This window comes from Lissotriton helveticus, chromosome 9, assembly GCF_964261635.1.
Source record: "Lissotriton helveticus chromosome 9, aLisHel1.1, whole genome shotgun sequence".
NCBI lineage: Eukaryota > Metazoa > Chordata > Amphibia > Caudata > Salamandridae > Lissotriton > Lissotriton helveticus.
In genome coordinates, this window is record NC_136070.1 from 1,174,264,963 (window position 1) to 1,174,287,587 (window position 22,625).

The 22,625-nt window shown below is 46.4% G+C and overlaps 1 long non-coding RNA gene across 1 annotated transcript in view; it reads left to right on the plus strand.

The window, feature by feature from the left end:
• The window catches only part of LOC144783436 (uncharacterized), a 134,545-nt gene that overhangs the window by 36,957 nt on the left and 74,963 nt on the right, over positions 1 to 22,625 (plus strand). The window contains exon 2 of the long non-coding RNA XR_013601439.1: positions 20,625 to 20,742. This is a non-coding gene — a long non-coding RNA (uncharacterized LOC144783436). The remainder of the gene's footprint in view (positions 1 to 20,624; positions 20,743 to 22,625) is intronic.

The window sequence follows — 22,625 nt, forward strand, 5'->3', positions numbered from 1 at the left end:
GAATTGCCACATTGGTCTCTTCCGGTGATGGTTTGTGGGGACTTTAATATAAACCTACTGACAAATTGGTCCCTGAATGATGACTGGGTGTATAAAGGTCGTAAACCCAAAGTATTTCGCTCTCTTAAAGATTTGTGTCTCGTACACGGACTTGTGGATAGCTGGCAAACTCATAATACCAATATTGGTGACCCTGGCTACATCTTTTATTCAAATGCACACCGTACGCATGCTAGAATTGATTACACATTACTTTCAAACTCACTAATTAAGAATTGCCATACTGTCAAATTACCCAGAGTATTATCTGACCACAACCCCCTTTTATGTACATTGACTAATTTACCAATCAAATTAGAGCCTAAGCAATGGACATTTGAAAAAGCATTACTGAATGACCCTCAGTATCGTCTCCATATGAAAGACTGGATCCCCAAGTTCCTAGCCGAAAACATTGGCAGCATGTCAATAGAGGTAGTATGGGACACTTTAAAAGCCGGGGTTCGGGGCAAGACGTTGTCATATTCACTTAGGTCCAACAGGCAAGAGAAAGAAGAAACACGGAGGCTGCAGGAAGAGCTTATGTTAGTAGAAGTAGGACTCGCTAACGCCATCAGTAATAGGGACAGGATATCTCTAGCATCTTAGCCAAAGTAGCAATTGCAAAGGCAGCCATCACAAATATATTTACGGATAAGGCAATACGGAAAGCCACGGCACAAAAAGAATTAATTTATGAGGTCAATGAGCAAGTGGGCCATCAATTGGCCGCGCGAATGCGACAACAGGTCAATTCCAACTTAATTAGGGAGATTATAGATCTTGTGGTAGGGCAGATAAAAGACTCAGAACAGATCCGGCAAGCATTTTGGAGGTTCTATAAAGAACTATATATGGAGAATTGTAAAGGGGACACAATCGAAATTGAAAGGTACTTACAGAACTATGAGAGTGTAAGCCTTGAGACAAATACACAGCAGACACTAGAAGAAGCACCTAGCATGGAAGAGGTTCTAACAGCAGTTAAGAGCCTCCCTACAGGGAAGGCAACAGGTCTGGATAGTATCCCCTCAGAGTTCTATGTTACATTCATAGATTAAATTAAACATGTTTTGAGTGATCTAATTATCCATATCTTTTCTGGGGGTGAACCGCCCAACTCTTGGTCCAGATGCAAAATTGTAATTTTTGCTAAAAAAGGGAAACCCCCAGAACATCTAGGGTCTTATCGTCCTATAACTCTAATAAATGCTGATTCGAAAATATTCTCTAAAGTCTTGGCAAACCAAATTGCACCTATAATACACCAGGTAATAGCCAAAAGCCAGCACGGTTTTGTTCCTGGAAGGTCAACGATAAATCATATCCAGAGAGTGATTACGCTCTTTGATGGAACAGAAACTACAGGAGACCCTATGGCCCTAATTCTGCTCGATGCAGAGAAGGCTTTTGATAGGGTCTCCTGGCAGTTTCTCTGGAAAGCAATGGTGATAATGGGATTTCGGACTAAATTTATACAGGCGATACAAAAAATGTATATCAATCCTAGAGCCGTTGTTTCCGTTAATGGAATCTTAACCAAGGAAATTATTATTTCCAGGGGAACTCGCCAGGGGTGCCCATACTCCCCATTGCTCTTTGCAATATACATAGACTCCTTTATTCGCTATCTCAAGAAAAACAGCAATATAACACCTATTAGATCACAGGGTTATGCTACAAAAACATTAGCATATGCTGATGATATTTCCATAGTCATGGCAGATCCCATAACAGCAATGATCACTATCGAGGCTGAAGCCAGGAAATTTGGGCTGGTCTCTGGCTACGCGCTAAATGAGAGTAAGACACAAATCGTCCTGAACTCAAATATTGCTATGGATGATCTAAGGGTGGTGAAGGGAGCGACATACTTGGGAGTTACAATTTCCTCAAAGCTGAATGAGGTTGTGGACATAAACCTTAAGCCAATGTTGAACACAATACAAAAGGATTTACGACGTCTAGATAATCTCCACTTGTCTATCATTGGGAGGGCAAATGCAATTAAAATGGTGTACTTTCCCAAAATACAATACCTATTTAGGGCTGTGTGTCTAGAGTTCTCTAGTCAGTGGTTCACAGCGATAGAGTGTACCTTTTCCCGCCAGGCGTATAAATATCTTACCCTTCCCAAGAACAGAGGTGGGCTAGCTCTTCCCAATTTAAGGAGATATTACTGGGCATGTGTATTGCTCTATAGTAAGGAATTACTGCGAGGGGGAGAAAACCCAGAGGAACACACCGCTTCTATTTTTCAGCTATTAGTGGGGAATGCTAGCTATGGTTATTTTTTTAGGCACACTCACGACAGCTACCACAAAAAAGTCAAATTTAAGACACTTTATAGTATTTTTAAAGTATGGAAGGTCGTAAAGAAAATATTAGGAATAGGACCAATCTCATATTATACTCCAGTTCTGAATAATCCTATTCTTCCACCAATAATTTTTAAGGACAACTATGTAAATAAATGGTATAATCTAGGAATAACACAACTAGGGGACTTCTATTCTACTCAGGGAAATAAATCCTTTAATATGTTGAAGGAAGAATTTGACTTAGACTGGCGGGACTTTTTCAAATACCTTCAAATAAGGGATTTCTTAATTCATAAACTTGGGGCAAGGATACCTGTTGAAAAATCTACAGTAGTAGAGATAATTATACACTCTAAGACAGACTCAATAGGCGGGGTGTATGGGCCACTACTGGATACACTCTCGGATGATTTAGATAAAACTGCAATGAAGTGGCAAAGTAAACTTAATATCTCAAAGGAAGGATTTCTATATTCCTATCAGTTAGCCCAAACCATTCTTATTTCCACCAAACTTCAAGGACAATTTTACAAAACCTGCTTTTTTCTCTACTATACGCCTGATCAAATTGCAAAATGGGTAATTGGCAAAGGGACTCGCTGCCCTAGATGTAATTTACTTAAAGCAGATTCGGTTCATATTTTTGCCTCCTGTCCAGTACTATTACCACTAATACAAGAAATAGAGAGGTTCTTAAGCTCAGTTCTTTGTAGAAGTGTTATTTTGTCACATGAAGCAATAGTACTTGGGTTGGAAGATCCAGATAACCCTGAGAGTGGTCACTGTTTTATATTCATTGCTATGGCAGTTCTGCGGCTATGCCTAGCCTCGGCCTGGCTTGACCCGCTAACACCCTCCTTTCAACAGTGGCTAGCCAGGCTTTTAGCTGTGCATAACATCGATATAGCTATATATAAACGAAAAGGCAGATCGCAACGTAACAGAGGCATGAAAATTTGGACTGCTCTTACACAATGGAGAGACACACAAAATTAATTAATATTGATGCTGTCATGTATTTATGTTATTGCATCTTATTTTCTGTAAATTTCATATAATGATTATGTACATATGTCAAAAACAATGTAAAGAATGTCTACCTGTCCAGGGGAGGTGGGGAGAATAAATATGTAAAAAATTCAATAAAAATATAAAAAAAAAAAAAAAAAAACTTTGCCCTGCAAAATGCAGAAACTAAACAGCGGACAGTTGTGTGTGAAAGGCTTGCAAGATCACTAGAGGAGGCCAGTGACCCTGGGGCATGGTTGAGTCAGAACTGCCCAGTGTGTTCTGAGAGCAGCCGGAGCCTGGAGCCTACCAGGTAAATGCCACAGTGGCAGAATGCCCAGACACCCCTTGCCTCAGCCTGGCCCGGGTCAGCGGCTGCAGGTCGAAATCTGCAGCAATACTGGGCAAGGGCAGCTTGTGTGGTTGCCATGTTCAGCCTGGGCATTCAAAGGGTGCCATGGTTTATCAGTAGCTACCTGGGATGCACATTACCAATGGCATCTGGCATACACAAACACACGTTGCCTTGTATAATGCACAGTACTGGTCTACTGTCCCCAAAAGTGGGATCTTTTGTTTCAGACCTCCATGATGCTGGGAGGCAGGTACACCTTGCAGGTAAACACCACAACTCTCACAATTAACTGTTTGGGTCTACAGGAAAGTCTACAAGCAAACATCACCCTTTTACTCTCATGTGACTGTCACATACCTGTCATCAGCTTAAAAAAAAAAAATTAAAACAAGTGTCTTACTTTTCCATTGCTCAAAAGTGTGGCATTACAAAATACTTTCTCCATCCTATGGGGTCTGAAAGTTCTTTTTACTTTCGCCACTTCACCAACATGTAGTTCAACATGCTTATAACCATGCTTCCTGTCATAATATGTTTCATACATTTGTTTCGCTTTGTTCACTTTGTCTTTACCACCTCAGGGTCCCATGCTACCCTTTTGGTCTTGGGCATCCAGCCATTTGCATCTTTCGAAAATGTGGTCCTACCCCTCATCAATTCGAAAGATGAAAGTTCAGTGGTGCTATCCTAAAACACCCACATCGTGTGCAACAATTCTACCTCCCAATTCAGGCTGTTGTTCTTAGCTAACTGAACTGCACCTTTAACCACCCTGTTGAATCTTTCTACAACACCATTCCCTGCAGGATGATATAGTGCATTTTTTAAAGCTTCTGCAATGAACTGTGCATCATTGTCAGTCACAATTGACTTGGGCAGCCCTTACGTTAGAAAAATTGTATCTAAAACTCTGATGTCTGCCCCAGTGTCAATACTTTTTACCATTTCTACCTCTGGCCATTTAAAAAACGATCAACAGTTACAATGATGTACTTCTGCACCTCTCCATCATAAATCGGTCCCGTTATGTCCACTCCTGTTTTCTCCTAAGGCATTCCAGGAACACTGATGGGACTCAATGATGATCTAAGCGTGACTTGACTCTTGTCAGAATTTATATAGGCTATGCAATCCCTGACTATCCTTTCTATAGCCATTCCCATTCCTGGCCACCAATACAATTCTTTTTTATGTGGTTTTTAGTTTTAGTGATACCTAAATGCCCTTCATGGCACAAATTCACAACTCTGGTTCACAACTTTTCAGGTGGAACAATTCTGCAGTTCCTCAGTACCAAGTTATCCTCCAGAGATAGGTCATGACTCAACTCCCAAAATGCTTGTAAATCATTTCTCACATTATTTTTTGTAGGCCACCCATCTGAAATTCTGACCTTCACTCTCTCAAAACAGAATCCTCCTCATGCGCTTCTCGTCATTCCACATCCACATCCACACCTTCTACCACCACTGCTAAGCTATACTACTCAATGTCATCCCCGGGTACTTTGGTCACAGAAAGCGGCAACCTACTGAACAAATCAACAACTGTGTTCCTCACACCTGGTAAATACTGCACACTGTACTTGTAATCCAGACATTTTACTGATAATCTTGCTAGCCAGGGAGATGCATTTTACAGCCCTTTTGTAGATAGAACATTCGTAAGTGGCTTGTGATCGCTTCTTAACGCCATATGGCTTCTCCAAACAAATGGTCCATAGGATTCCAACCCCCTACACACAGGCCAAAGCTTCCCATTCAATCACTGAGTACTTTTCCTCAGTGGGTGTTAACGATCCTGCCAAAAAGCTACTACACACTCTTCCCCTTGATCGTTTATTTGCGTGAGGGCAGCCCGTATACCTTTGCAACTAGTATCAGTGGTAACAATGGATTTGAATTTGGGGTCAAAACCCTTCAAAGGTGTTGCTGAACACATTTCTTGTTTGACCCCTCCCCTGCTGATGACGGAACTGCTCCGTCATCAGCCGCGGTCGCGCTGTGCTGATGACGGAGCGGTTCCGTCAAGGCCCGCTCGGCACACCTGCACGGCGCGGATTCTGCACCTGCGCTGAGCGTTCTATTGAGCGGGCGGGGCCGTGACGGAACCGCTCCGTCATAAGCACAGCGCAACCGACGCTGGTGACGGAGCGCTTCCGTCACCAGCATGCACCCGCCGCTCTTCCGCCCCGCCCCCTTAGCACTGCGGCGGAATAGCCCCCGCAGTGAAGGGGTTATTGGAAAGAAATGCTTGCTGACACTCAGTGCCCATATACATTTTTTCTTGTTCTTAAGAAGTTGTCTTATATTATAGATTTTTCTTGAGAAATTCAGTATAAACTTTGAGTAAAACTTTACTAAACCTAAAAATGCCCTGACCTCATCTTTACTGTATGGTAGGGACAACCTTTCTACTGCTTCTAAAAATTGTTTTTTAGGTTTTGATAATCCACTGAGACTTTGTGCCCCAGATATGTTACACTTTCCCTAGAAAATTAGTATTTTTTTAAATCCGCTGTCAATCCTCTGGAGCTCAAAATGTCGATCACTTACCTGACAGTCGTATCATGGTCATGTTTTGTTTTCCCCATAATTGGAAGGTCATCCTGAAAGAAGGTCATGTTCTTAACACTCTTGGAAAATTCATACATTAAACGCTGAAACATTGCCGCTGCTGAAGCCAAACCAAACGGTACCCTCACATACCTAAAACAACCAAACAGGGTAATGGAGTTTGTTAAGCTACGACTTTCCATGTGCAGCGGAACTTGGTAGTAAGCTGCAGTGAGGTCAATGACAGCAAGCCAATTCATCCCCTAGGTGACTGAACGCATTTCTCTTATTTGGGTAATGAAAATTCATCGACAATATTGTTCTTGTTCGGGTCTCTCATTTCAACACATAAATTGAGTTTTCTATTCGCCCTCCGAGCAACCACCAACAGAGACACCCATTCAGATGCTTCCACTGTCTCTAATACACCCTCAGTGCATAATTATTTTAAAGCCTGTTTGAATTCCTCTTTCAAAGCTAAAGGTATACTCCTCACTTTATGTACTTGAGGTACCGTGTTTTTTTAATGTATGATCTTATATTGGAATCCTTCCTACTTCCCGATAGATCCTGAAAATACCCTAGGGTATTCCTTCAAGATTTCCTGTTCCAGTGTATCATATTGTTGCACCACCAACACTGGGTCTGGATTATTGGGGTCCGGAATGATCTTCAACTCTCTTTGATCACCCAATCTCAGGACTGAGGGCCCTGCAACAGCAGCATACAACTTACACATTGTATGCCTGTCTTTTAACTCAAATAGCAAAACCTTCATTCCCACCATTTGTATGTCCTCACCAGTAAATGTTTTTGGACATGTATCAGCAGGTTCTAGCATTTTTCCTAAAACTGGGACAACATTTTTACACCCCTCCATAACGTCACATTTAGTTTTTTTCTTGTGGTGTTCCCCCACCTCTAGAACCACCTCATCAATACATAGAATGCACATGTTTAAGTAATCATCATCTGAGTCTTCCGACTGCATATTTAAATCTTGCATGAGGAGGTTCACTTTTCTATCTTTCTGTCCCCTACACACCTTCTGGTAATACCTTCTCATGCCACACCCTGAACATTTTGGATTCCTTGCAGGACATCTTTTGATATGTGCAAAGTGCCCTTTGTGCCCACATCTAAAACAACTGCCTCTTCTATCATTAAATGTGACTTGGCTCGCACAATCACACTACTTTCCTCCTAGTATCTCTCCTCAAACTTGGCTTAATTACATTCTTATGCACATTCTTAGCACATACTTTTGCAAGCACAGTTTTATAATTTCCTTCTCTACTGGGAGTGACAGCTCTTGCACACCTACCAGTTATTTCTGATTATTTCACTACCTCAATCACATCCTGCAGTGTGTATTCATCCATGGTCCACAACTTGTTTCGAATATTCGAATTCTCAGTTTGCATTGACAATATGATCATATATACACTCATCATGTAAATTCGCAAATGTACAAGTTAGTGCTAGATTCTTTAAAGCTGCCACATATTCTTCAACTGGTTCATTCTCCTCCTGCTTCCTACGAAAAAACGTATATCTAACCACTGACACGCAGCCTATGGGATTGAAATATGTGTCTAAATCCTCCAACGCATATTTATACACGTCATTTTGCTATGTGGGTCTGACTTTATTTTGTATTTGGTTGTAGACTTTTAAACCGACAGCCCCTAAGCAATGCAGTAATATTTTGTTCTTTTCAGCTGAGGTTAAATCCTCATCATCGTCACAGGTTGAAACGTAGTTTTCAAAGTGTTCTTTCCTTTCCTTTCTCTTTAGTAATGGTTCTCCATTTGCTGCTAAAAAAGGGTTGAGGAGTGAGGGATTCCACACATTCACAGAAGCCATGCTCACCTCAAAGTATTTATGAACCAACTTACACTTTAACTTAAATGTATCTGGACTGTGTATGATCCCCACCAAAAAATATATTAGATATGTTCAGTGGAGTACCTTATTGTCAATTGTTTTGCCTGCTTGAAGAATAAATTGTAGACCGGCATACAGACTCAAGCTTGCCAGTCGCTGTGATGTTAAAAACATAACTTGACTTATAACAGACTGGTATGCTGAAACCAAGTGTGTCTGTGGCAGAAGAGGTGTGATAGAGATCCGATAGCAGTGGCGAAAAATCTCCGTTCACCAAAATATGGCCGCCTAACCTCATCTAACCTTATTCTTTAAAGGTGGTGGAGAACATCATATGCAATCTGCAGTTGAATCCAGAATGCGCGCATGCGCCTCCAACGACGTGAGCTCTCTTCACAGATTCTCTTTACAGCAGCTACAACGGGCCCTGAAATGCATTCATGTGCCTAGCCTGGTTTGAGCTTTCCTCTCGAGACATTCTTAGTAGGAGTCACGCGTACACCGGCCGTCACTCAACGAGCTGTTGAATAAGGTAAAATTAATAAATACCTTAAAGATGAACTTGTCCTGAATCCAGTTGTGATGAACACAGATAAGCGGCGGTACGGGTAGGTCGTGCATCGAGGCTCTGCTTTGACAAAGGGACACTACAGTTGCGTGTCTCCACACCGCCGCTTCCAGATGAGGCTGGTCCTAATACCACTTTAGGTGGCCAATTGTCCCTAAAAGGATTTCCCTAGTTGGACTTAACAAGTGGCAAGTATTACTTTAACACTTTCCACCACACATCTGTAGATAGCACACACTAATTCATCCTTTCACCCGGTCCTGAAGAATAGCCCTAGATCTCTCCTAGACTACCAGATGGCGAGAAACATGTTGACCACTAGGGAGTAGAGTAGAGGTTCCTGCACGCAAATCAGAGAACACATTTCCCTCCCTATTATATTTTAACATAGGTAAGGTACCTAATTGAATAAAGTATCACTAAGGATTCCTTAACCTATTTTTAACTCACTACACCGACATCTACATTAGGCTAGGCCCCTCACCCCCACTTCACCCTTACGGCGGAACAAAAGATCTCCAATAAAGAGCCCCTTTAAGGGTGCCCGTTGGGCATTGCAGCGCCGGCCCAACGAGGAGCAGGCTCAAATGATGAAGCATGACACCTAGCTTGCTGGGTGTGTGAGAGCCCTAGTTCCACAAGGAGGAATTCCTCTCCTCCTTCCACTTGTTTTTTCGCCCATGTACAGTCACGTCTGAGCATACCCGTCCCACTCGGGGTGACAAAAGCAAAAACAACAGGTGATGGACAGAATGCAGAACAATGTCATACATTCACCCCAGTACAGAGATGTGGGCCTAAATCCATCGTTTTTTTGCTCACCATGCCTTTCCAGTTTGAACCCAGCCATATGCAAATCAGTCTTGACCCTCTGCCCCATGGGAACAGTCCAGCCCGAACTGCCAAGCCAGGTCCTCGCTGGACTGGAAACAAGCATCCAAGGACCGGTTTCGGGCTTTCAGCCCTCATCAGCCTGGATAGCTTGATTCCAGTGGCATGGAGAGCCCGGGACTCACGTCTGAGCATAGCCGTCCCACTCGGGGTGACAAAAGCAAAAACAACAGGTGATGGACAGAATGCAGAACAATGTCGTACATTCACCCCAGTACAGAGATCTGGGCCTTAATCCATCGTTTTTTTGCTCACCATGCCTTTCCAGTTTGAACCCAGCCATATGCAAATCAGTCTTGACCCTGTGCCCCATGGGAACAGTCCAGCCGAACTGCCAAGCCAGGTCCTCCCTGGACTGGAAACAAGCATCCAAGGGCTGGTTTTGGGCTTTCAGCCCTCATCAGCCTGGATAGCCTGATTCCAGTGGCATGGAGAGCACGGGACTCACGTCTGAGCATACCCGTCCCACTCGGGGTGACAAAAGCAAAAACAACAGGTGATGGACAGAATGCAGAACAATGTCATACATTCACCCCAGTACAGAGATCTGGGCCTAAATCCATCGTTTTTTTGCTCACCATGCCTTTCCAGTTTGAACCCAGCCATATGCAAATCAGTCTTGACCCTGTGCCCCATGGGAACAGTCCAGCCCGAACTGCCAAGCCAGGTCCTCCCTGGACTGGAATCAAGCATCCGAGGACCGGTTTCGGGCTTTCAGCCCTCATCAGCCTGGATAGCTTGATTCCAGTGGCATGGAGAGCACGGGACTCACGTCTGAGCATACCCGTCCCACTCGGGGTGACAAAAGCAAAAACAACAGGTGATGGACAGAATGCAGAACAATGTCATACATTCACCCCAGTACAGAGATCTGGGCCTAAATCCGTCGTTTTTTTGCTCACCATGCCTTTCCAGTTTGAACCCAGCCATATGCAAATCAGTCTTGACCCTGTGCCCCATGGGAATAGTCGAGCCCGAACTGCCAAGCCAGGTCCTCCCTGGACTGGAAACATGCATCCAAGGACCGGTTTCGGGCTTTCAGCCCTCATCAGCCTGGATAGCTTCATTCCAGTGGCATGGAGAGCACGGGACTCATGTCTGAGCATACCCGCAAAAACAACAGGTGATGGACAGAATGCAGAACAATGTCATACATTCACCCCAGTACAGAGATCTGGGCCTAAATCCATCCTCCGGGATGCTTCGCTATTGGTCTTTGTTCTCTGCTCCATGGAACGGTTGGGCGGGGTTGATGACGAGGCCCACATTGGGTGTTGGGGGATGGTGTCGGTAACTACCCTGCCGAAACAGAGGCGACTTGGAGGAACTCCTGTGGTGCAGTGGGGTGTCACCTGTATTCGCGTAGGAATTGGTAGAGGTCTAGCTCCAGACTCTGGCCGTCCGCTAGTGCAATCTGAACACTCTTGTTCAGAGTCCTCATTAGTCTCTCGACTTTCCCGTTGGCTTGAGGCCATCGAGGGGTTATGCGTCGGTGTTTGACACGATGGGACAGCAGGTACTCAGCCAGCTCGGCGCCGTTGAAGGGTGGACCATTGTCTGTGCGCAGCTCCCCAATGAGACCATGGGTGGCGATTATCTTTTCCAGCTTGGGAATGACTTCGATGGCAGCAGTCGAGGACAGGATTTCCACTTCGGGGTATCGCGAGAAGTCGTCCACTACCACGAACATGTATTTCCCCCCGGGGAGGCTGCCGAAATCCGCACTGGCTCATGTCCAAGGAGACGTCGGTCCTTCCTCTGTGATCACTGGCGCCGGAGGGTTGGGCAGGCTGGTTGCACATACAGGACATCGCTGGACGATTTCTTCAACAACTTTGTCAAGGCCTGGGAACCAGAGTTTGCTCCGAAGGCGGTTTTTAGACTTTACGATGCCTTGGTGCGCACCGTGCGCCAGGAAGGCTGCCTGTTGGGTGACACAGTCGGGTAGCACCAGGCGGAGGCCTCTCAGGAGACATCTCTCCGAGACACAGACAGTTCGTTTCGGACTTGGTGGAGCGCCTTCAGCGTTGCTTGGGCACTGGGCGTGCGGAAAGATGCCGGGCTTTGGAGTGGTTTCCAGTTTCCCGATGCGATGGCCTGGATGGCGATCTGCAGGCAGTCGTCGTCTTTGGTGGCCCGTGCCACTTCCTCCAGGGAGATTGGCAGAGGCCTTGACCTTTTTACGATCATCCGGACATACTCTTCCGTGGCAGCGGCTTCTGCAGCTTCCGATTCCGTGACCGGGCGGGCGCGTCTCGATAAGAAATCGGCTGGGTTTTGGGTGCCCGGTCGATACTCCACGGTGAACTGGAATTCCTGGAGCTGGAGCACCCATTTCTCAATCCGAGGAGGAGGACGTGAGGCAGATCCCTGAAACAGCGGAACAAGGGGTTTGTGATCTGTGATTACCACAAAAGGATGTCCATATAAGTAGATGTGGAAGTGCCGGCATCCCCACAGGATGGCGATGGCTTCCCTTTCAATCTGCGAGTACCGCTGTTCAGTTGGCGTGAGGGTTCTGCTGGCATATGCGACGGGGGCCCACTCTCCGCATGCTTGTTGCTGGGTTAGTACTGCCCCCAGGCCAGTCGGGCTGGCGTCCACCACGAGTTGTGATTAGTTTCGGGGGTCGAAGTAGGCTAGGGTCGTGCCCGCTGAGAGCGCCGCCTTGGTCTTCTGGAACGATTCTTGCTGTTCCGGGCCCCACTCCCAGGTGGCATTGGATTTTGTGAGGTCGCGGAGAGGGCCGGTGAGGTCGGACAGGTCCTTGATGAAACGCCCACAGTAGGGGACCATCCCAAGAAAACTGCGGACTGCTGTCACCGATGTTGGGGCGGGAGCTTCATGGATGACCTTTTCCGGGTCCGGGCCAATTCCCTGGTCGTAGAACCTGTAGCCAAAGAAACTAATGTCCTTACGTAGCAAGTCGCATTTTTCCCTGTGGAGGGTTAGACCTCGCTCTTGAAGCCTAGCCCTTGCAGGACGTTCTGGATGATGTTCTGACACCCCTCCGCTGCACTCAATATCCCAAAGTTGAGCCGGGTGTATCGCCAGAGGCCGGTGTGAGTGGAGAAGGTGGTAATCAGGCGTCAGTCTGGGTGTAGGGGAATTTGGTGGTACCCAGACCTCAGGTCTATCTTCGAGAACCATTTCGAGCCTGACAACTCTCCAATGATGTCATCTATAGTTGGCGTCAGGTGGCACTCACGCTTGATAGCGAGGTTGGGGATGCGCATGTCAACGCAGATCCGCACGGCGTCTGGTTGCTTCGGTTTTTTGGCTACCACGATGGGCGACACCCATGGAGTGGGCCCGCTTACCCTTTACCGATGATTCCAGCCCGCTCGAGTACATGCAGTTCCGCTTCTACCTTGGGTCGTAGGTGGAACGTGATACGTCAGTGCCGGAGTGCCACTGGGGCGACTGATTTGTCTATGTGGAGATGGATGGCGGGTCCCTTCAAACAGCCGATCCCCTCAAACAGCGAGGTGTGTTCTAGTACGAGATGGTCGAGGCTGTGGGCTTGGACTGTGAGTGCGAAATGTATCAGCCCGAGGTCTTGGGCTGTTCTGCACCAAAGCAGGAACCCGGATCCCTCTTGTGACATGTAGATTTTGGTTTGCAGGTGAGTGGAGTTGTGTGACAGGGCCGTCCGGAACACCCCACACAGGCGTAGTGGGCGACTGGTGCCGTAGGCGTATACTTGCACTCTCGTGGGATGGAGTGCCGGTGCATTCTCTAATGCCCTGTACACTCTGGCCGCCATTAGATTGATCGTCGCGCCGGTGTCGATTAGGGCCGCCACTGCTTGGTCCTGCATGTTGACAGTGCACATGGGTTCTGCGGATGGCGTGGCTGCTAGGGTGTTGAGCATCCGCACGACGTGGACGGAGGCCGTGTCTGCCTCGTCATCGTCCATGTCACTGCTGGTAGAGGTGTTTGGCAGTGGCTCTAGCTGTCTCACTCTTCTGGGCGGACCACCTTGCTTCTTCTTCTGTGTCGACAGACACACGCTTGCAAAGTGGTTGGCTTTTCCACAGGTGCTGCAGATCTTGCCATGTGCCGGACATGCTCCGTTGTGGGGCGTTGCTCCTCCGCACCATGCACAGGCGCGGTCGTGGGAGGACTGAGCTGGTCTTGGTCTTCCTCGCCGGGGTTGTTTCGTGCAGTTCTCGGTGGCACTGGTCTTGATGATGCACACCGGCTCCGTTTTGACTGCGACCGCTGGCTTTGGCTCCATGTGCGCGGCTCTAGCCTTAGACAACTCCTTGGACCGCCCTAACGCAAGGATGTCGCGCATGGACATGTTGTCCGTTTCCAAAACCCTTTTGCGCAGTTTGAATGAACTGAGCGCGGATCTCGTCGTCCACATCGGGGAGGGTGCACGTGCTGGCCAGCTTCTTCAGTCTAGCGTAAAAGACGTCCACAGACTCTTCCAGGAGCAGGCGGGCCTGGCGGAGCAGGAATCTTTCATAATCTGCGCTGGCGAAAGGTTCAAAATACGCCGTTATGGCGTCGTGTAATGTGGCGTAGTTTCGGGGCGGGCCACCCTCCGCTACGTCCTTCGATATGTCGTGGATCGCCTCACCTCGGAGATGCAGCAGCATGGCATGCCGTCGCTCAGCCGCGATTTCCGCCGCCACGAAGTAGTTCTCTAGGCGTTCCACCCATTTCCTCCACCGTGCCGCCTGCGACGGAGGCGTGCCGGTGACTGTGAATGGCTCCAGGGGGGGCACGTTGGCCATGGCTGCTGGGGGCGGGTGCAGGCGTAGTTGGCAGGCTCTATGGACTGCACAGATGACCAGATGCTCTCGGGCAGGCAGGAGGTGCGATCTAGGGCTTCAAAACGGGCCAAATGACATCTCACGCGAGATGCATGAAGAATGGCAGGGCCGGGTCGGTCGCATTGCATGCGAGAAGCGTGAGGTTTGGCAGGGCGGCTGTGTAGTTCCGCGGGAGCGGCTTTCGCCGAGACCGAAGGTTGCTGGGCTGGTGGGAGGCAATTACTGGGCCTTACTGAGCTGCTGGGAGACGGAAATGATGGGGCACAAAGGCGGCAGCGCTTGTGTAAGTGCGCGCTCACCTTTGAGTCCACTTGCAAAATGCCACTGGCAGGAGAGGCTGGGTCATGGCAGGGAGAGTGCCCCGGCGTGTCCGGGAGCGCCGAGGGAGGCAGCGGTGAGACCGGGAGGGTGCACAGGGCACCAGGCAGCTGGGGGTCCCCCTCGGTGACGCAGCTCGCCAGGCGAAGGAGCAGTCCCCGATGGGAGGGAGACTGTAGGGGCTCCGGTGGTTTGCTCCGTGGGCCAGAGTGAGGTGAAGCAGGGCACGCGATGGGGTGGCGAGACCACCTCGTCGCCAATGTGGTGTTGCAACCTGGGGCCTAGGAATAACGCACACCATACACGTTGCTTTCGCTGGTGGCCAGTAATTACCCTGGTCACGCCCAGTCCTCCGGGCTATTTAATACCTAACTTGCGTGCCCTCGGTGCGGACGCTGGGTCAGCCCCCACCAGCACGCACAAGGGGTGGAGTCATAGAACATCCCCTTGGGACCCCACAACTTGGTATGGCCCTAATGGGCAACATTACAGAGGATTCCCTGAGACAGTCTCAGGCAGAGGTGTACTGCAGACACCATGAAGCCCATGTGGAACGGGTGGGGGGGGGCAACCTTTCAAGTATATCCAGGACTTCAGGGGCCCCCATTCAGTCCACGAACAATGACTATCTGTGATATATGGGAGATTTAGGTGCCACTCTGCACATTCTGCCGGACAGGGAGGGCTTAATTTACCGTACTCAACTGGTCCGGGGAATCTGTACGTCTGACGGACTGGGTTGAAGCAAATTTTGCAACATTTACCTGAAGTATAATTTTGGAACCATATCTCATCGGATTTACTCACAATTTAAGATTTTTCGCGAATAGATAAACGTTTTATTTTAAATGTATACATCTGTCAGACCACCAAAGTGATTTGTATGTGTTATCTTTTCTAATGGGTCTGATGGTGCTTCTATCTAGTTTTCTCAGTTACAGCAGCTTTTTATGACACTGAAGACAAGGATGACTTGCTGTTAACCCTGTTTACGTGTACACTATGCATAAACATCTCATACCTACTGGCACATAGGATTGTGCTTAACTTGGGATGCTGTGGAAAAATGTTCGAAGTTTTCGACTTCTTCACAGTTGTTCTGAATTCTTGGTGGAATGGAAAGCTACATGCTCAGTGGCAGTAATTATTTTGAGATGTATTCTAGATAAGAGTGTAGGGGCAGTTTTATTACGTAGGCAAGCAACGCTGTGCAGCAAGCTAGTTACATGAATGGGTGAGAGCTAAAAAGTGCCATATACACAAATATATAATGCTCTGCAGCTCTCTCCCTGCACTGGAGCCACCTTGATGCAAAAGTGCCGGCATTATGGGCAGGCTTGTTTTGTGAAGGAAGGCACACCTTCTGGAACAAAAACATCGGGGCATATTATCAAGAACAGCGTTAAAATTATTGCCACTTTTGAACATGGGCTTTTATGGGAATTCTCTATGGCGTATTATCAAGCCCATTATCGCCGATTTTAGCGGCGATCATTTTAACACCGTTCTTGATAATATGCCCCATCCTTCCTGTCTCCAGCACACCTGGAACCAGGAAGCAACGTGGATATAGCTCATTGTTACGCCTCTTTGGGTAGGTGCACCATTTTGGCGCAAATCCAGGTTTAAAAATCTTTGCAAATTTGGGTTTGCGTCAAAATACGTGGGTGGATGCATGGGATTGCCCAGACTACACCCATGTAATGACTACACAATGCAAAGTAATGAAAGGCAGCGCATTGCATCACTTTGTATTTACTAAACCACTCAAAGTTATTCAAAATGACTTTGTGTGGTCTAGTAAATGTGATAGATAATTTTTTATGTCGGGCTGCGCCACAAAGATGAAGCAATTCTGACACAAATTCGTAGTAAATATGCCCCTCAATTTATAGCCTGCCCAACAGACACAAGCTACAAATGAAAATACTGACACCACACCACTTTGATTCTGCATTGTTTGCTCCCGAAATGTCAAGTTCCATTTTAAATCTAGCACTGCTCCTAATCTAACAGAAGAAATCAAAAATGTTCCTCCTCCTGTATCTCACATTATTAAGTACTTCACTCAAATGCCCTAAAATTGCAATTTTTATTCCTTTACTGCAGAAATGGAGGCGTCAACTGGTATGTGATTGAACTTTGCTTTGATTTTTGTTAATTATGTGCACACTTTTTTAAAAGGCAATTAGAGGAGAAAAAATTCTTAAAACCGAAAATCAAACTCTTTTGTTATCGATCCTGCAATCTACGTAATTGCACATCCTAAGAGGATTTTTCAAGATGGAGAGGGCAGTAGCAACAGTTTTCTTACATAATTCTTCAATTTAAGGCAGATTGTAGCGTAAAGTAGGAAAATGTGTGATATATTTAGTTGTAATGCTGAAACAGAACATGAAACAGAAGTAAATGTTTAAACCAACTGCGTACATTTCTAACACTTCGTTTGATAAATATATTTCAACTTGCACATTGCACAAAGTACAACTTCTTTATTGATTCCAAAATTAAACTCATGATCATTGAATACGTCCCCAGAAAAATAATCAAAATCAACTAATATTAAAAATGTTCATTGAAACTAAACATCCTCAACATCTCCGAAGTTTCTTAAAGATAATATTACATGTATTATTCTATAACCAACTCAAAATCTAAACAGAAACTGCAGAAATTAGCATTTCAAATGACCATTCCAACTCACGTCTAAAAAAGTATCAAAATGCATACATTAGGAGAGAGAATGTATGGTCAGACTTACAATTTTTACTCCCATCCAAAACACATCTGTGAAAGATCATATATTTGTGGGTTCAAATGTACTACTCTTTCTTCAGTCCAACAAACATTGGACAAAGTGCATACGTTTGAGGGGATGGGGGTGGGGGTTGTTCCTTTATTTCTGCAATACCTTAACCCCTTTGAATTCCTTAAGTTCTTTAATAAATGCATTTATCACTTCAGGATTGCCACTGTCCTTAGCATGGCCAGCTTGAGGATGTTATGTTAGGTTAGATTATGCAGATTTGTAAAGTGCACTATCACCGGAAGGGTATCCTGGCACTAAGCAGGTGTGAGTGTCGTCTGACCTAGTGTGTAGTGAGAATACTGGAAAAGCCAGGTCTGCAGCTTCATTCAGAAAGTCAAGAAGTGAGGAGAAGGCTCTTATGTGTAGCAGGAGGAAAGTCAATGTTTTAGGAGCAATGTGGGATGCTCAAATGATACACCTCTTTTTCTACATGGGATTTATGCAAGTAGGAGTCCGGACGAGAGGAGGGGTATGGAAGATTTTGAAAGCAGATACAGTTGTTAAGGTATGCTGGGCCAATGGTATGTAGTACCTTGCAAGTGTAGGTGAGGAGTTTGAATTGTGCTAATTTGTGAATGACAAGCCAGTGAAGCTCTTTCAAGTGTGGTGTGATATTAGTGCGGAGTGGGATGTTGTGAGCGTGTCTGGCAGCCGAGTTATGAATGGTCGGCAGCCTTTGGTGAGTTTTTTGATCTTGGCGTTGAGGGTGTTCCTATAGTCCAGCATGCTTGAGACCGATGCCATTCTGAAAATCTCCTTTAAAAATCCTTCTCAGCGGGGGCGTGGCTTGGCGCCCGTTGGCAATGGCGGCACTGGTGTGAGGCTCCGCAGAGGCTTGGGAGCTTCGCTGCGATAACCATCACCTCTCTCCTGCTGGATAGCCTTTCCAGACGTCAGAACATCCCTGGAGGCTGGCGCGGCTGTTCCCGACCGAAAGCAATGCCCTGACGACTCGAACTTCATAATTGCAATTTTCGCCGCTTCAGGTACGATGCGGCCGCCATTTTGTGACGACGCATTTTTCCTGCTCTAACTTCACCTTATAATGCGTCCTTCGTTATTCTCACCCTTAATGACACGCAAACTCCTCGTATCGTCAGCACCCTTCAGCCATTAATATAGAGCCACGCACTATTCCCTCGCCTTGTTCCTGCGGCTATATAAGCCTGACCTTCACAGCCCGACATCGGCTAACCGCCATTTTAAATGACTTTCTTCTTATCTTGATTTTATCAGAGATATGGTGGTGTGGCAGTGCTGGAGTAAGCGGTGATACTGTTTCCCTAAGGATTAAATGACTTGCTAGCTTTCCTTTTCCACATATCTAGGTGATTTACTACCTGGATTTCTTTACTGTGTTAGCTGGCTATTGCTATGATATTCACCACTGAATTACCTCGCTAATTGCGCAGCTGCTACTGGACGGAGTGTCCGCTGCCCTCTATCTCTGACTTCCGCCACAAGGCTGGTTCATGGTTCTGAGATTGAGACGAATTATCATATTTTCAAGGGCATTTCCCATATCTACTATGCGCACATCCTTCTGCCTTCCTACTTGGTCTAAGGTGACGACGCTCAAGCCATTACTTTCGTAATGCTGTTCACTGCATAACAGCCATTGCTCCTATCCACTTCATGGAATTTTGAGTTTGTTTGTACCAATTTTATTTCATAGCTGTACACCCCATGGTATTCACTTCTTCTCTGCCTCTCATTTTGCTTTGCTGTTTTTGACGTTACTGATGATGTGCAGAACTCTAATTGTAACTTACTGCAAAGCTTCTTATCTTAAGGAGTGCCTTTTTGGATTGTTCTTGCCTCATGCTCTTCTTTGCCTCCTTGACCTAGTACCATACCTATTTACAAAGGCAGTACGCATTCCATGGACTAAGATAGTTTCTTATAATTTATATGGGACGATTGAAATCCATGTCCCGCTCATCTTCTAAAACCAAAACAAAGGTGGCCTTTGTGAAAAACTCCAAACTGTTCTCAGAGTTTTCCAAATTAAAGAATTCTCTCACTTCATCAAGGTCGGATACTGTCATGGATCCTTCTCAGTCAGCATCAGGGAAAGCTACCACCAAGAGACTAAAAAAAGATCCTACCTCACCTCTCAAATCATCTGCGCCTGTTTCTATGGAACTTTTGCTGGAAGAAATAAGATCCTTCCGCCCTTTTTTGGAAGAAATTGGGACCTTGCATCCTTTTATCGAGGAAACTAATGTTAAGCTTCAAGCTCTTATGGACAATTGGTCACAAATTGAAACCAGAGTCTCTTCAGTCGAGCAGTCTGTTGCTTCATTCCAGGAAACTCGTACAACAGTTTCTCACTTAACTTCGCAGGTTGGCGCCCTCCAGAAGCAGGTGGAGGAGTTGGAAAACAGGAACAGACGAAATAACCTACGCATTTACGGCCTAGTGGAAGGTCTTGTGGGTTCGGACTCAATCGCTTTCTTCAGCTCTTTCCTCCCTAAATTGCTCCATCTACCAGAAGGAATGTCTCTCAACATTCAAAGAGCTCATCGATTGGGTCGTCTGCCGACATCTGCTTCCATGTCGCAGCGCCCACGAGGTGTTATTCTTTATTTTTTGGAATACACTGATCTTCTGAAGGTTCTTATGGCGGCTAAGGCTTCACCAAAACTAACTTGGTCTGGTTCTCCTCTGTTCTTTGCTCAAGACTATGCTAAAGCGACTGCCAATCGACGGCAGGCCTTTTTAGGCATGAGAGATGTCCTTCGCTCCATGGGCGCCAGATATGGGCTATACCATCCCTGCTTGTTCAAAGTCACCTATAATAATAAGACGACTACCTACGAGGATCCAGTGTGGTTACAAGGTTTCATTACTGCACACAAAACTACTGCTATGGACTCCTCTGGACCTTCTTCATCTCACCCTGGCTGATCAGATTCTTTGAATGCTATTGCTCTGCTGATGTTCTTGTTTTGACCATGTTTGCCTTTCTTCCTCGTTTTGTTCTCCTGTTGATCATCCTCTCTCTCTCATATTGTTGTTGATTACTTTCTCTTTCCTATGTTCCCCGTGTGTAATTGTTTTCGTATTTCCCCATTTTGCTTCCACAGGTTTCCTTCTTCGTTTGGTGATGTCTCCCCGGTTCTCTGCTTGGCCAAGCACGATGTTGTTGCCTTGCCTCAGTGGCTCCCCCCCCCCCAGCTTCATTTTTGTCTTCTCCTTTTGTAGGTATGTTTTCCCCTTATTCTTATTCGTTCTTTCTTTCCCTTCTATCCTTACCCTTCCCTTTCTATCTGAGCTCCCTTGTTCATGTGGAAGATATGACTTCTTCTTTTACAGGTTGTAGTTCTCCTCAGATTGTCCCTTTACTTCCATTACTTTTTCTGAGCTTTTCGCTCCTTTTTGCTTACAATGTATTTTTTGCATATTTGTTTCTAATGTGTCTTTTTGATCTTACCCATTTTATTTCTCTCTTTCCTTTCTTATTCTCTACTCTATCTTTACCTTCTTTTTCCTTTTCCTTCTTCATGGATTTTTATTTTGCTTTGGTATACGTTCTATTTATAGCCTATCTTTTACGCGATTTTTCTGCAGTTATTATGAACTCATTATTTTAATGTACATGTTATGTCACTGAATATAACTTCATGGAATGTTAAGGGTATCAATTCCCCAATTAAGCGCCAACGCATTTTAGCTCATCTAGCGAAATTAAACGTTGACATTGCATTTCTTCAAGAAACTCACCTTTCGGGGAGAACATGGCGGCGGTCGGCTGACTCGCCGCAGTACTCCGTGACCTACGCTCTTGTAATTGAGCCTTCCCTTTCACAGACATGACACTACTTACCGAAAGTCCTGATTTTGCTGTGTAGGAGTGTTTTCTGGCCCCCAAGGAGTTCCTGTCGGAGACGTGCCGGTGAGATGACGGCGGATTGAGGGTCCCGAATGCGGGCTGAGTCTTGCGGTGTCTCGAGCTTCCCAGGTGTTTACCGGCTCAGCTTCGCTCGAGGAGGCGGGGCGGAGTCTGCTTTCTATGCCGGATTCTACGCAGAGAAACGGAGGAGGCTACATTTATCGTCTAGAGCCCCAAGGGAGGTTTGATTTTAGTTTGTTTTGCCGACCTGAGCCAGTGCGCCCCCGGGTATCTCCGGGGCTGCAAAAGTGGGTGGTGGCCGCCCTGGAGTTGCGAAGGGGTAGGAGAGTGCGAAGTTTGATCCCAGCGGTTGGGGACAAGACCGGTATGGCGCAGGGGCGAGATAGCAGCTTTGAAGTAACTCTGCCTGAGGCTGTGCCTGTCTCTTTGCCTGAAATCACGGCGGAAGGTGGTACTGAGATGTCTCTCAGGAGGGATTGTGATGAAGGGGCTAAAAAGGTGTGCAACATTTAGCTTTATCCCTCTCCTCTCCTAAGCCTCGTAAAGCAAAAGGCAGACGAGGGCGAAAGAAGAAAGAGGTGCCTAAGGAAGCAATTGTGGAAGTCGAGGTGGATGATCTTCCTACTCTCCCAGGCAGGTCTGAGTTTATGAAAAAGAAGGCCTCATCCTATCTGTTTACAGAGGTCAAAGCAAAGAGCCTAAGATCTGGCAAATCCTCTAGAATTCTAGGGGGTAACCTGGGCGCAGGCTCAAAAATTACGCCTTCGCTCCGTTTCTATTTTAAGGTTGTCCCACAGGTGCTTGACTTAGGAGAGGATACTCTTAAGATGGCTACACTACCTGCTACATTGCCTGCATTATCTGCATTGCCTGCATTGTCTGGGTGTGAGACTGTGACCCCTCCATCTGATGTTGCCCTCTCTCCTAACCAAAATTGTCTGTCCTCCCCCCAGGGATCTTTGGGCCCAGTGTCAACAGTCATGGTGTTAGCCCTCTTGCCTGGCTCATCTGTCTCAGTCCTTAATCCTATTAGCCCTGATTCTCAGGTGGGTCTGCAGGGTGATTTTCCTGATCAGCAAACACCTGTTATACCCACGGGGGCCCTAGTAGGGTTGGTCTACCTGAAAATGGACATCCAGGACCCTCAGTGCAGATATCTACCTATGCAACAGACGGGCAGGCTGCTATTTTAGACCCCCTGGCAGTAATGTTTTCTTCTTTGTCTCAGGACATA